The 15426-nt window shown below is 38.2% G+C and overlaps 1 protein-coding gene across 4 annotated transcripts in view; it reads left to right on the forward strand.

Moving 5' to 3' along the window:
- Positions 1-15426, forward strand: part of nudE (Nuclear distribution protein nudE) — a 270984-nt gene that overhangs the window by 213921 nt on the left and 41637 nt on the right. The window contains exon 8 of one of the 4 annotated variants that reach the window (XR_010860559.2): positions 6987-7087. The exons of the other annotated variants lie outside the window; for them this stretch is intronic. The gene's annotated coding sequence lies outside the window, so the exon portion shown is untranslated. The remainder of the gene's footprint in view (positions 1-6986; positions 7088-15426) is intronic. 4 annotated transcript variants of the gene reach the window in all.

A 15426-nucleotide genomic window follows, 5' to 3' on the forward strand; every position in this document is an offset into this window, starting at 1 on the left:
AAATTGAATTATTTACTCCTCTTGAAAGTAGGCAAAGCATCCTGGTGTAGGCGATGACTATGAATTGGAGAGGTCCTCTTCTTAATTGAAGTTTGATGGTAGCTGAAACTGACACAAATGGCATTAGAAAATTGATCAGGTCAATCATGTCATATAAATTTCGTTTCAAAGACACTTAACTCGAGCTCACGAAAATCTGCCGCAGTCCAGGATCAGAATAGAAGAGAAAAGTCTTATTCACTTGTACAGAGTTGTATATGTTCACAGCCGTGGAGATGTGGCACTTTCTTGACGTCTAATTGGTTAACTGTGGTAGGCTGTAATGATTCTGGAAATTACTGGATTCCGTGCGAGTTTTATGTGCACTTCAGATCATATGGAAGTAACCTTGACTAACATGTGCTATCGATCGCTAAGCTGGAAAAAATTAATACTCTGCCCTCTTCCAAAACTGGTCAAACCGCTTTCTGACGTAGAACACAGCTACTCACAAATAAAATTTCATACTGCCCTCCCAATGAAAGAATATTATTAGCCATTAAGAACACATAATAAAATGCTTATTATCAGCCAAATTTGAAGGGGACACTACAAACCACCCTGCAAAGGATCCCTCACTAAAATGTTACACAATCTTAAGAAACTGAGCTTGTATCGGGCTCTAAGAAATAAGAAGCCTGTAAAGTAATTGTCTGAGAGCCAACAGTCATACACAGAGTCAGGTGGACGATGTCGAATGCAGAACAAACCTAATATATAGGCCTGCAAGTAGTTTGCTGATGCATTGGAAAAATGTAGTGAAGTACCTCTCTAAAATTAATATTTGGCCTAAAGTAAATGCCTATAGGTCTTTGTAATGACAAAGACACGCCTTAACAGTGGAGAAGGCAAAGTCAAGAACCACCAATAGAACCCAGTAAAATATTGTACCAGTCAATTTCAGTTCGGAATAACAGGAAAATGAAATAAAAACATACCAGGTACAAAGCCTTCCTTCATTCCAGCATGAATAATAACTAGTCTTTCTCCCTCAGAAATAGGTTGATGAATCACTTATTCTTGTTCATTCGAGTCTTTGTTTCTGAATCATATTTATATTTAAATTGTTGAGAAATCAATTTTTCGTGTTTCTTATTATTTACGTATTTTATTGTCCAGATTTCTGTGGTTTATTCTGGGAGTATGTTAGCAACCCTGAAAGAGAAATGCACATTTGAAGCCAAAGACAACTAATGAAGATAAATTATTCTTTGATTTTTATACACAATCTCATTTTATAAATATATTGACCATTCATAAAAATCAAAGTCTTATCCAAGTAAACAACAGGTTTACGATTGTCACTGTCCTTATTTCACATGTACACTCCCTCAGAAAACAGGATCTCTTAAAACAATTGTCTTTTCTTTCTCTAACATATGCAAAAGGATGCTCTTCACTCCATACAAATCCATGTGCTTCAAAATTCTGCTTAGTGATGTTAATGATCCTGTGTACAAATAAGTATCAAAATTTGCATTCACATGATCCAAAACTTTTCCTGCAGTTATGACTTCTCTTGCGGGGAGAGAAGTCAATGTTATAATAGGCTAAAAAGAGTTGTGTATCGATACATGCACAAAACATTTCTGGGAGGTTATTTATCCTACCTGAGTACCGTTTTCCATAAATAACGTTGCAATAGATACCTTGTGAGATTACTTTACTTCTATATATTTTATTATACATAAACCTTGCTTCCTTAAAAAAAACTATCAATGTCAGTCACAGACCCTCATGCTCCCTGTGTTTGTCTGGTGTAATTAATTTACCTCCCTTCTTAAAATTAGCTTTTACTCTTTGGATTGATGTGAAATCACACTGTAATAATACAAGAAAATATATTGCATACACATATGCTGTAAGTCAAGACAGCACTAAGTTAGATTATATTAGGCTGATCACAAAATTTTCTTCCTTTTCAATTGATTCCCATTATGTCAGAAAGTCATCATAGAAACAAGATTAAAATAAATTCTTTAACAAACGAGTTTGCTGTGCAGTTCGGGTCACGTAGCTGCGAGCTTGCAATCAGGAGATCGTGGGTTTGAATCCCGCAGTTGGCAGCACTGAAGAGGGTGTTCTGTGGTTTCCCGTTTTCACATCAGGCAAATGCTGGGGCTGTACTTCAATGAAGATCACAGTCGCTTCCTTCCCAATCTTAGCTCGTTCCCATCCTTGTGTCACCAGCAACCTTCAGTGTGTTAGTGCGACATTAAACCACTAGCAAAGAAAGTTACCCCTATAATCTTGCAATTGTTGTTATCACTGCAGTAGATACCATCTTCGTCTGCCTTTTTCCCATTCCTCATAGATATTTATGATAGCCTGCTGAAAAGAGCTTTATAGCGGAGATAACATTGCTTCCCTTTTCGAAGGAGTTCTTTCAAATTTTTCTTGCTTGTCAGACATCGTAATTACCGGTAAATTCTGCATAGGAATTAGACGGAATAAGACTATTATTAATAAACTGCTGTGTTCTTCAATTTACACCAGCTATGTTAATAAATACATTATTCAAACCTACCACAATTGAGTACCTGGGTGCAACAAGAGCATTAGTGGAAAAATCCCATGTTGAGATAAATGGCTTCAGAGTTTTGAAAGTGTAGGAATGATTTAATAAAACACTAATGCACTAAGAGACAGATTTATTATCAAGAATATGCAAATGTCTAATGTTCTGGCATAATATCCAGTCATGTTTAATGATACAAATGTAAATATTGACATTTATAGAAACTCGATTAACTCTGTTTTTTCATGGAATATATACTGTTCAGCTTTTTTGTTTTATAATTGTTCTAGCTCTAATACTTTTAGGGTTACTGCACAGTCCTTAGTCCTCAGATTCTGTTTCAACATCTAACATGTTATTTGTGGCATCATTATTCACACATTCTGTGTTTAGGACACAAGCAAGCCACTCAGCATTTTGTAGTTTCAAAAATTTACATAATGATAATACATTTTTTTTTTTTAGGAAGATTTACTCCTAGTTTTGGCTCATTACTCAAATTAAGGGCTGTGAAACTTAGAAAAGGGGAACTATGATTGAAAAAAGTAAATAGTTGGTATATTGCAGTATATGTAATTGATCCTGATACCACACCCTTTGGAGAATAGTGTAGATGACAATATTTCTGAATGCTAAATATGTAACCTTTGACACTTGGTGTCTTAAAAAACATTGGAGCAAGAGTCTTTGACCAGTCTTTTATTAGGGAGGCAGCATTAATGACATTGAATGGTTTGGGGTACACTCTACAGTCTTCCATAATTTTCACATATTCAGTAGGAGCTTCTATATTTTCAACCCTCTTTACCAGCGTACCATATTTTCCAAAATTCCGGTCACACTGATTGTAGGAGTGACCTCTAACAGCATTAATCAACGATAATTTCTTCTTCTGAAGTAACATAGTCATTACTAACGTCCATCTTTACCATGTGGCCATGCCGCATATATGAATATTAAACAGCATGCTCATGGGAGCAACAACAACGTTGCACGTGATCTTCTTTCCAAGGAGTTCCTGCCATCTACCGATGTCCTACCGAAGTAATTTTTGTACTGACGATAGTTGAATGTTTGAAGAGCGCATTAACAGCATTAGCCATTTAACGCTCTTGTTGCACTCAGGTACTCGGTTCTACAGTACGTTTACAGTCCTACAGAAAAAGAAAATATACATTGCTTATTCTTGCAAATGTAATAGTAATGACTGCCTCAACATGGCAGTGACAGGTATGCATAATCTCACAAGTCATGAAAAAGAAATGACTACTCAATGCCAGCATGCGAAATGAAGGGCATCGTATCGGCAAGTAGGATCCCTAAACTGTAAGGTTGACAACACTTAATCAAGCCCAGCAGTTAGAAAAGAAATAAATGCCTTCAGCATTAATAGGGGGGAAAGAGTTAAGTTGCTCCCTTAGTAACTATGCTTCCTTGGCGAGGAGTATAGTCCTGAATATCTTTCTTCCATGATGTAGTGTTAAATATTTTATTCATCATTATAGAATAATAACTTAAATTGTCCAGTATCATTACAAATCCTCCTTCAGGATAATTCAGAAATCTATTCTGAAACTAGTCTTTAAAACTTTCTGAATTCATTTTGGAATGGTTGTCTGAATTGCGCAAGTGTGCTTGTGAATGAAATATTCACTCACTCTCCTTAAAGAAACCCATCTTTTCTGAATCTGCATGACACACAATATGCCTTCTTCCTTTCCCTTGAGAAACTTTCAGACTTTCGTTTCCTGACAGTTCCTACCCAAAAAAAAAAAATTGTGTTGTTCTGGATGACCCATGTTTCATCTCCTGAAAATCTCAAATTATATACTGCCCTCAAGAACTTAATTCATGTGGCAATTATGTCCCCATATTCCATGAGGAACTTCCAATTGTTATTTGTCTTTTTGTACGTAAACCCAATTGATTTTAGCAGTGTATACATAGAAGACACTTGAGCCGTGTAGTTAATATTTTCTCGATTTCTAAAGTACACTTCTTTGCTGTAGGAAATTCCCCATCATCATAATACAAAAAAATATCCTATACTGATCATCCTTTTCAAAATCATCAAGATTCGTGACACGATTCTGCATTTTGTGTTTCTTTGCAAGGGACCTGAGTACAGGAGTTATCTATTGCCCATTGGAGCCACTCTTTTGCCTCTGCACAAATTCTTGTCACTGTGCGCAAACTCTCCTTTTCACAAATTTCAGGGGTCAATTCTCGTGCCTTCAAAAAATGTATTTTTGCTCTGTCTAATTGAGACGACAGTTTCTTAAAGAACGTGTAGACTTTATATTATAATAATTTTGTGCGGCTATTTCTAGCCGAGTGCAGCCATTGTAAGGCAGGCTCTTCAATGAGGGTGGGCGGCATCTGCCATATGCAGGTAACTGCGTGTTATTGTGGTGGAGGATAGTTTGTGTAGACATTGAAAGTAATGTTTCTTGTCTGTCCGCCATGACTTTCGCATTTTTTCACCACTCGTATCGTGTTCATTGCCTGCCATTATTGGTGTATTACTAAAAGTATTTCCACGATACATACTTGTTTAATGTAATAATAATGTTTCCTATATATCACAGGTAATAAATTCACAAACACTATACAATAACTCTCATTGAAAGATAACACAAAACTGATTGCAGAGAGGTGAGAACTGCATTATTTAAAACACTGAACTCTGGATTACAATGTCTGTTTATTCTATCTGTCAGCACTTGAATGCTCTGCTAGGCTAGAAGGAAATGTCCTTAACACAGCTGCTCCCATATTGAACATAGGCATGAAAGAAAACTGAAGGGACAGAAGATAACGTAATGTGTTTTCATAAACAAGCAACCTTCTGAAAGCAAAATGTAAAATACATCATAATGCTCCAGCCTCTTGGCTTAGAGATCTGAGTCCTAGACAGTCATGTTCAGAATAAAGTGGACTTTCTGACTATCCTATGTCCTACCTTTGAGCTTTATAACTTTTTCTGGGTGTAAATGAATTCTTGTTCTCGCAGTGTGTCCACTTGTTACTGTGAACTAGACAACATTGGAGGATGGGATAAAGGGCTAGCCAAGCTCCTGACTGGCTGATTCATTTCTTGATCCTTTATATATTGACCCTCGCCAAATTGTACATGACATAGCAGTGTAATTTGGCATATACTACCTGGACAGTTTTATCATCACTTGCAGTCTGTTTGGAAAAGTCAAGAATCATGATAAACAGGTTCACTGTACAGTCACAGAAAAAGTGTTTGGAAGTTTGCATTTGTGTGGTTTCCTGGAACAGAATGTCTGGTTTTGAACAAGATTCTGGCAAGTGACAACAGAATTGATAGTATGCAATAATTGTCATTGACCTTAATAGCTAAATATTTGGTGAAGACCCAAAATGCATACTGAAGTGAAACCTTCATGTAAGGAAGATGATGGTGATTGCTTGGTAATGAGCAGCAGGCATTACTCAACATTCTTTCTTGAACCAGATGAAACACATCAGACATTATTCATTAAACAACCTAGATTGGTCAGTGAAGATGCTGCTTTGTAAGAACATGCGGCCACGAGTTTCAATAACAATTGCACGAATTCTATACAAAATTGCACTATTATACTCTTGCTCATCCACCTTTCTCACTTAGACCTTTCATAAACTAGTAATTGTTACTTGTGGATCCTTTATGGACAGGGAAACAGTTCAACAATGATGTTGTTGTCAAAAATGCCTTTCAGAAATTTCTTATATCCAGACATTCAGATTAGCATGCAATAGAGATGAATGCTCTTGTATCTCGTTGAGAGATGTATATTGCATCTAATGGTTCCAGTTTTGATTAGTGGCTCATGTGAAAGAACACTGGCTTTCTGATCCCAAGTTGGCATGTTCAATCCTAGGTCAGTCCAGTGGTATTTGAAGGTGCTGAAATATGCCAGCCTTGTGTCAGAAGATTTACTGGCACATGAAAGAACTCCTATGGGGCAAAATTCTGGCACCTCCATAAATTGTAAAAGTAGTTAATGTTATGTCAAACTAATGGCATTATTTGCATAATAAAATTTCATTACCACAGAGTTCTGGATGTTTGAAGTTTTACTCCAAATCCGCCATTTGATATGCAACTGTCTGGTGAATTGTGCTTGGTACAAAAATGAGTACATATGCTCACATCATCTCATCACTGCTTGATTTCTAAAACATTTATTAATTTACCACTATAATAATTAAACCAAATGTAATCAGCATCAGAACTACTCTGATTATAAATTGCTGTATAAACCCATGGTCAACTTTTAAGAGTTGTGGATTGTTAACATTATGGAGAAAATGTTTATAATCTATGAATTCTGGTTTCTGTTGAGAGAATAGAAAGTAACTTATCCTTCCAGTATGGAGACCTGTTGGTGTTATGTTGTGTTTTTGTATCTTGTAGCTTGAGAAGTGGTTGTGCACGGAATGTGGGAGGGTCAAGTGTAGTTGTGGAAGGAGACCACACCTTTCATCCTCACATTGTCAGCCTGCACGCTTGTAGAGGTCTGTTGTTGCTTCTTCTGCATGTCTGTATTTGTCTGCTATGAACCTGAAAATATCTGTAAATTGTCATACATATATGTATTCATTTACAGTTCTCTGTTGAAGAAAAGTAAGTTTATACATTATACAGTATCTAGTTGTATTGTGAATGTGAGATGGTCATGGTAGAGTTATAAAAAGAGATTGCATGATAGTAATCTGTATGCTTGTGAGAGTCAGTGCTATTCTGCATGCCTTCTAGAAGTAGCAATTCTTTCTTTCTTACTGCACCTATGTTTTAATAATGGTTTTTTATATAAGTACTGGTTCAGATTTCTTCATTAAAGAGAGTATTTCAGCTATGAAATTTTGATATTACCTTCATATTTGTGATCCACTTAAGAGAAGTAGGTTTACCCCTAAATTGATTTGCTTTGGTTTTATGCTTTCATGACCCACAATAATATGTGAAAGGAAATTTCTTTTTCTATTACCCACATCCATGAACCTCCTGGGTTGGACAGTGGATCAGCAACCTCCATTTTTTTCCTCTCGTTCCACAATTCCTCTCTAAACATTTTCTCCAAACTCTGCATGTTGTCTTCCCTTCATATTTGTGATCCACTTAAGTGAAGTAGGATTACTCCCTAAATGGATTTGCTTTGGATTTATGCTTTCATGACCCATAATACTAGACACAATAATATATGAAAGGAAATGTCTTTTTCTATTCCACGAACCTACTACGCTGGCATAGCAGGAGAGGTGATACTCCCACGTGGCGCATCCCAGGTGGCGGATAGGGGGGTCCTAACCGGTTTGCCGGCGGACTTGAGGGAAATGAAATACCTCTCGCGGACCAAACACACAACCCTCTGTGGGTGGGGGACACAGACGAAGAATACACCCACGGTATTCCCTGCCTGTCGTAAGAGGCGACAAAAAGGGGCGACCAAGAGATGATTGTCTTGGAACCATGAAACTACTTGTGATTAGTACCACCACGCGGAGAACATCACGGGTAGCTTTTACTTGTGCGTAGTACCACTATATTAGGTACCAAATAGGTTTGTGATTAGTAGCACACAGGAGCACCGTGCGGTCGGCTTTTGCAGTACCTGTGATTAGTACCACCATATGAGCAGGACCATGGGATGATAGCTACCATGTTTCAGCCTTGCCTATGATTAGTACCCACTATATGAGGAACACCACGGGGTAGTGCAGGTCCCTGTGCTTAGTGATGAACACAATAGGTTTGTGTTTGTGTTTCCTGTAAATGGGGCCGCAGAGTGGGAAAAACCATAGGTCTGTATTATATGTCACATTTCATAACCTGTGAGTAGTACCATAATGTGTGGAATACCGCGAGTCACTGCTCCTTTTGATTAGTACCGCAACATGACAAATACCATGGTTCTACTTTCCTAGCGATAAATACCGTTATGAGGGGACGATAACTTGGATTTTGGACCCCTTTTAGACTGCAAGCATCATCGATTCAGTGTTATGCTATAGCAGCAGTCCCTTGGTCAGTAATCCTATTGTTTTACATCAGTTTCTGTGAATGTAAGGTGTTGCGGGTCGCATCCACTGATTGTTTTAAATTCATGTCCATCCATTCATTCTTTGTCCTCACGTTTTGAATTCTGGTCAGTGGAGAATTTTGGACTTTTAATTTGTCATTTCATTTCGTCTCATTTCGTACCATTAGGGGCCGATGACCTCGATGTTAGGCCCCTTTAAACAACAACAATCATCATCATCATCATCTTTTTCTATTACCCACGCCCAGGAACCTCCTGGGTTAATAACAAAAATAATGTTACTGGCTTTACGTCCCACTAACTATTTTCACGGTTTCCGGAGATGCTGAGGTGCCAGAATTTTGTCCTGCAGGAGTTCTTTTAAATGCCGGTAAATCTACAGACACGAGGCTGACGTATTTGAGCACCTTCAAATACCACCGGACTGAGCCAGGATCGAACCTACCAAAGTGGGGTCAGAAGACCAGCGCCTCAACCGTCTGAGCCACTCAGCCCGGCCGTCCTGGGTTGGACAGTGGGTCAGCAACCTCCATTTTTTCCCCCTCTCGTTCCACAATTCCTCTCTAAATATTCTCTTCAACTCCACATGTTGTCTTCCAATGTGTATGTATGTTCAGTCTTCAGCCGTAAGGCTGGTTGGATCCTCAACAGCTCCGCCATCAGCTGTCATAGATGGCCTAGGTACTAGGGAAATGAGGGTGAGGTAGTTTCCCGTTGCTTTCCTCGCCGAGCCAGAAGTTGCTATTACATATCAGTCTGCCAAGCCCACTGAAATGCATGCACCAACCGACCCAATGAGCAACATTTTCACACCATTCATAGCAGGGACTGGCTGTAGAAGAAATGGCATTACTAGCATTGCTCATTCGTCAGTCACTTTCATGTTGTCAAAACCAAGTAGACCTATAAGACAGAGACAGATTAATGAAAGTAATACAATTACTCTAGCCCATACCAGAAGACATAGTGCACTGTAAGCACTAGGTCCTGCCAGCAAAGGCAATGTCTTCCAATATCCTCCTTAATCTGATCTTCCCATCTCTTCCTATCAGACTCTTTCCTTCACACCTCCCTTGGGGTTCCCCCCTTCTTTCATTCTTCTTACATGCCCAAACCACTTCAGATGATCCCTTCCCATTTTACCTTGGTTTTCCTACATCCAGCATCTCTTTGATTTCCTTATTTCTGATTCTGTCTCTCCTTTTCTTACCTTAAGTGCTTCCATGGAACTCATTTCCACTGCTTGGTTTCTCTTCTCCCTGGAGATCATTGTCCAAGTCTTGGTCGAATTGGGCCATATCAGTAAAAAATGAACTAGTTAACTGAGATGTTTTCTTTCCATACCAAATCTCCGACCCCTGGTAGAAACCTTAGTGCCATATGGGAACCTTTCCTTTACTTCCTTGTGACTTTCATCCATTACAGTGACAAAGCAAGGGAATTGACAGTACTCTTTTAATGCTGGAAAGCTTGAAATTTTGCTGACACCTTGCTTCACTTCGTGAGAAGCACACAATTGTTGTTCTAATAATGCTAAAAGGTTAGAGTTAAGATTAGCCTTTATTCAGTTATTAACACATTGAACACTGTGCCCGAATGGCGCTCGGGCTTGGTTTTCTTAACTAATAAACCATCACATGCTGGAAATACGTCCGCGTCCCTTCTGGTAGACATGAATGACAGAATTACAGTTCCACATACTACTGGTATGTAGATGGGAGCACTGACCCTTGCTGGACAGAATGCTTGTTTTGAAGATTAGCAAGGATATGTTCCACATACTTTGTTTTCACACTTGTTCCTACAGTGGAATCATGGAGTCTTGATTCTCTCAGCGATAAAAGAATTACATTTTACCAATCACGTTTTTTCTCTCATATAAGCATAGTAATACTAAAATAACAAATTTAGATGTAAATATGAAGAATAATTCATTACAAATATGAATTGAAACAAAAGATAAAAAAAGGTAAAAAATGTGATAATTATATTTTATCATATTTGTCAAAAATCAAATAACTAAATGAGTTCAGTGCTAAGGCATATCATTATAGTTCAGGATGCAAATGGAATAATTCATTTAGTTCATAACATATTGAGCTTATAAAACCTAAAATTATGGCTTAAATGCTCAGTATACAGTAGTTAACACGTTATAAATTTGCCAGTGTTCAAAGTGTTAATAAGAATGGCATACAGTTTCTGGAGAGGTAACACGCAATAGTGATTACAGCCTTCCATATAGGGTTGGCGTCAGAAAGGGCATCTGGCCGTAAAACAAGGCCAAATCCACATGCGCGACACAGTTCGCACCCGCGACCCCACAGGTTTGGGAAAAGCGGTAGGAAAAGAAGACAGATTCTGTAGAGGTCTGGTACAGGTCTTTTGAATTGATGTACAGTATATAGGCAACCTGTGCATCTATAGGGATGCGGCCGTACCTGTTTACTCATTACAACTAAGCCATAGTGATAGGAAAGTGAGACACCACAAGGGTGCTCAATAAAAATCGTATGGATCCAAGGAAAATGATACAGGATATCAATAAATAAAGGGTGCATTAAAATTAAAACATTATACCAATTTATTCAACATTTGCCATCTTGGCAAACTATGATAATGTTTATGATCACTACTTTAACTTTAAATATTAAATTATCACATAAATAATGACAAGCAAAAGGGTGGTGTTATAAATATTGCCTATCGATTCTAACAAGTTGTCAATCATTACATTAACGGTTCTGATTTTAAGTTAACAATGACAATTTCTATTTGGAAATGCTTATAGTTAAATTCATAACATTCTTGTACCAAATCTGGAAAATGATTAAATGTTGTTTAATTAAAATTTAAAATCAATTTAAGTCAAAGTGAGCAACAAACATAACACTTGTTAAATTTACCATTACAATCTGCTTGAAATTTAATCAACAATTAAAAATGAAATTAATTTAATTAATTGTGCATACCGTATATGGATCTGTAAAAAGGGTCAAAAAATTGAACTATTTAGGGGAATGCATACAAATAGGAGGATCAAACAAGGTGCCTAACATAGAACGAACAGAAAAATTCCAGAAAGCATACAAACTCACATGGTCACATAATAAGAAAAGCATATCAAGACAGGCCAAACCTACACACTACAACACAGTCGTATTACCGGAAGCATTGTATGCATCAGAAGCGACCACAATTGGAGCATCAAGCATCATAGGGACAGAAAAAATAGAACGTAAAATTCTCAGAAAAATATTTGGACTAATACACTGAGATGGCATATGGATGAAATGACGTACCGAAGAGCTGTACCAGCACACTAACAGACTCACAGACATGATCAGAAAATGCAGACTAACTTTCTATGGGCACATACAGAGAATGGACAACAACAGACTTACAAAGAAAATCTTTGATGTGGTAAACAGTTCAAGCAAGAAAACAAATTGGTATCATGAACTAGAGGAAGACTTAAGGCAGGTGGGGATCAACAGACAAACGATAGGAGATAGAAAAGAATTCAGAAACAGAATTAGGAATACAAAATTTGTAGTAAATGAGAAGAAGACAGGAACATTGTAGACAGAACAAAGGAAACAGAAGCACCGCCAAAGGATGAAGAGACTTTTGGAAGAGAAGAGGAAGAAGGGAAAGAAGTGAAAATTGTGTCATCATGAATATTTGAGTTCAAACACTGTCCATAAGGGTAAAAATGATATGAACGAATGAATTAATTGTGCATTACCGGGATGTGTTTTTAAATTTAAATAACTAAACAAAAATGATCTAATATCTGTTCAAAGCAAATTATACCTCACATTTAAACATTGTGATTTAATGAAATATAATTATATTAGCTCTCTCTCTCTGGAAGAAGAATTCGAGTAATCAACGCCGAAAATTATTCGACAGCATAGGCGACTCAAAATAACAGTAAACCACAAAATACAGAAATTTAATAAATGGTACAAAACACTGCTGAAAGAAAAACACATTCCTATCTAAAAATAACACCACCATCTAATCTCTACACCCATAATCAGCTACATTAATTACTTGCCAAAGACCCATAAGAATATCTACAAAAGCATGGAAAATATCCTAAACTAGCTACAAGACTTAGCATCCTGAACAATCATATAATGTTTTAATTAAGAAGATCCACGTACTGTAGATAACTTATCATTCCTCGATCAGCACGTGGTTTGGGGGCAGTTGTGACAATAAATAATCTTAGTCATTTGTGTGGAACTTCCGTGCTAAAATGTAACTTAACATGAAGAATCTGCACATTACTATACATTTCCCTCAAGAATACTCTAGAAAATACGCTCACATAAATTAAAAATGTAGGATCATTTGTGAAACCATCAAATTTCCATGAGAAGACATTGTAAAGCATCATAGAATCACTCAATTCTTTTTAAGGGCTTGTCAAATACTTCATCACTTCTCAAAAACTGCCACATTAAATTCATGTGTGAAGACAAATAACACACCAATAATCTCGGTAAATATTCATTCTTAAAGACTTTACCATATTACTTTGTAAAACACACATCTAGGATATCAACAACACGAAGAATGGTCCCAATGCAAATAATACACTATTAATCTCTGAAATCATTCATCATTAAAGACACTGATGTATTCTTCCATAATACATTGCAGCTTTTCTCAAATACAGATGGCAAACAACCTGAAGTATAAATCACATAAATCTAGCCTCATTTAAATTAGTACATTTACGAAGATTCTACCTGAGGCATGGTTATTTAATTTTTATAATTATTTTATTCTGTAAAGTCTTCTGACACCATAGAGAAAGTATTTCATTTATGGTGGGCCTTTAATCTTTAACACCACAAGGTAAACACATGTGAAGGTATTATTCAAATTATCAGTCTGAAGAAATAAAATATTAGGGCAGTACATTCAACATGGTTAATTAAATCGTACAAGATATGATGGTTAGGGCAAAAGTCATGGCAACTATTTTTTTTTTTTTTTTTCTTTTTTTTTTCTTGAAGATACCAGTCCGGCTGGAAAATGAGACATATACAGACGAAAGGACAAGGTGTTAACTACATGTGTGGACAATGAATAGCACTGAAATATCATAACACACTAATTTATTACGGTAGTATACAGGGCAGTATGGCCTTCCCGGTGCAAAAGAATGACAACACAGTTCACATAAAGTTGACATGACAAACCTGGGCCTAAAGACCCTCAGTATTCAGGAGACCAACTTCAAACCTGGTCATCATACGGTCTTGAGAAATTTCAGACTATACTCGACAGAACGGTACTATGCTATTCCATTAAGAACCCCACTCGAGGCTGTCGCTGTTCGCGTTTCGCTGCCTGTCATAGCAACAGTGTGTAATGTTTATCTTCCACCAGGCCAGTATCTAAACATAAATGATGTTGCCGATCTTCCACCACCTTTCCTCTTATTGGGCGATTTTAACGCCCATCACCCCATATGGGGCTCTGAGACGCCTTGCCCCCCGGGGAAGAGAGCTGGAAACACTACTAACAGATCTGGATTTATGTATTTTGAACACAGGGGAACCAACTCACTTTAGTGTACGTTACGGCACATATTCTCGCATAAACGTAAGTCTATGCAGCCGAACGTTGGTTCCACTGTTTCGGTGGAATGCACACGATGATCTCTGTGACAGTGACCATTTCCCCATCATTCTTACTTTGTTGAAACATAAACCCGTCGAGGCTCCCCCTCGATGGATTCTTAAACATGCTGATTGGCCAAAGTACACATCACTAGCTGTCTTTAACGATGATATCAGGCGGACCGTTGGCGAGGAAATAACTTACGCCACCCAAGTTATTCTTGCTGCTGCTAAGGAGTCCATTCCACTCGTTCCTTGGTGGAATAGCAGCAGCCATCAAAGAACGCTGTCGTGCTCATAAGCGTTACCATAGACAGCCTACTGTGGCCAACTTGGTAACATTTAAGAAACTCCGCGCTAAGGCGCGAGTTCTTATTCGACAAAGTAAGAGGGCTTCATGGGAGAGATATGTGTCATCTATGACGTCACATACTCCATCATCCCAAGTGTGGACTAAGCTACGACAGATTTCAGGTATCCAAGAATTATCTGCTGTACCGGGAATTTCTATTGCAGGCAGTGTCGCCACTGACCCTCTCGCGATTGCTGACCCTCTAGCTAGTCATTTCGCGGATGTATCTGGCTCCGGGAATTACCATCCTGATTTCCTCGCTCTGAAGCGGGAGGCAGAACTTCACCACCTTAGTTTTGCCACCCAAGCTTCAGAGGACTACGTGCCCTTTACGGAGTGGGAACTCCGCAGCGCCTTAGCGCTTTGCAAGGACACGTCTCCTGGACCAGACAACATCCATAACCAGATGTTGAAACATCTTAGTGATGATAGTTTTCTATATCTCCTTCGTGTGTTCAACTGAATCTGGGTAGAGGGTGATTTTCCGTCTCAGTGGCGAGAGGGCATAGTCATTCCTGTCCTCAAGCCTGACAAGGATCCTAAGTATGCAGGAAGCTACAGACCAATTTGTCTTACAAACTGCCTGTGTAAGCTATTTGAGAGGATGGTAAATCACCGACTCGTGTGGTGTCTGGAGAAACAAGGACTCTTGTCAGAGTACCAATGTGGTTTTCGAGCCGCTCGATCCACCACTGACTATTTGGTACGCCTGGAGAGCTCTATCCAAGATGCGTTTCTCCGCAAACAGCACTTGGTAGCTGTTTTCTTTGACTTGGAGAAGGCCTACGACACCACATGGCGATATGGTATCCTTTCAGT

The sequence above is a fragment of the Anabrus simplex genome, chromosome 6, assembly GCF_040414725.1.
Source record: "Anabrus simplex isolate iqAnaSimp1 chromosome 6, ASM4041472v1, whole genome shotgun sequence".
Lineage (NCBI taxonomy): Eukaryota > Metazoa > Arthropoda > Insecta > Orthoptera > Tettigoniidae > Anabrus > Anabrus simplex.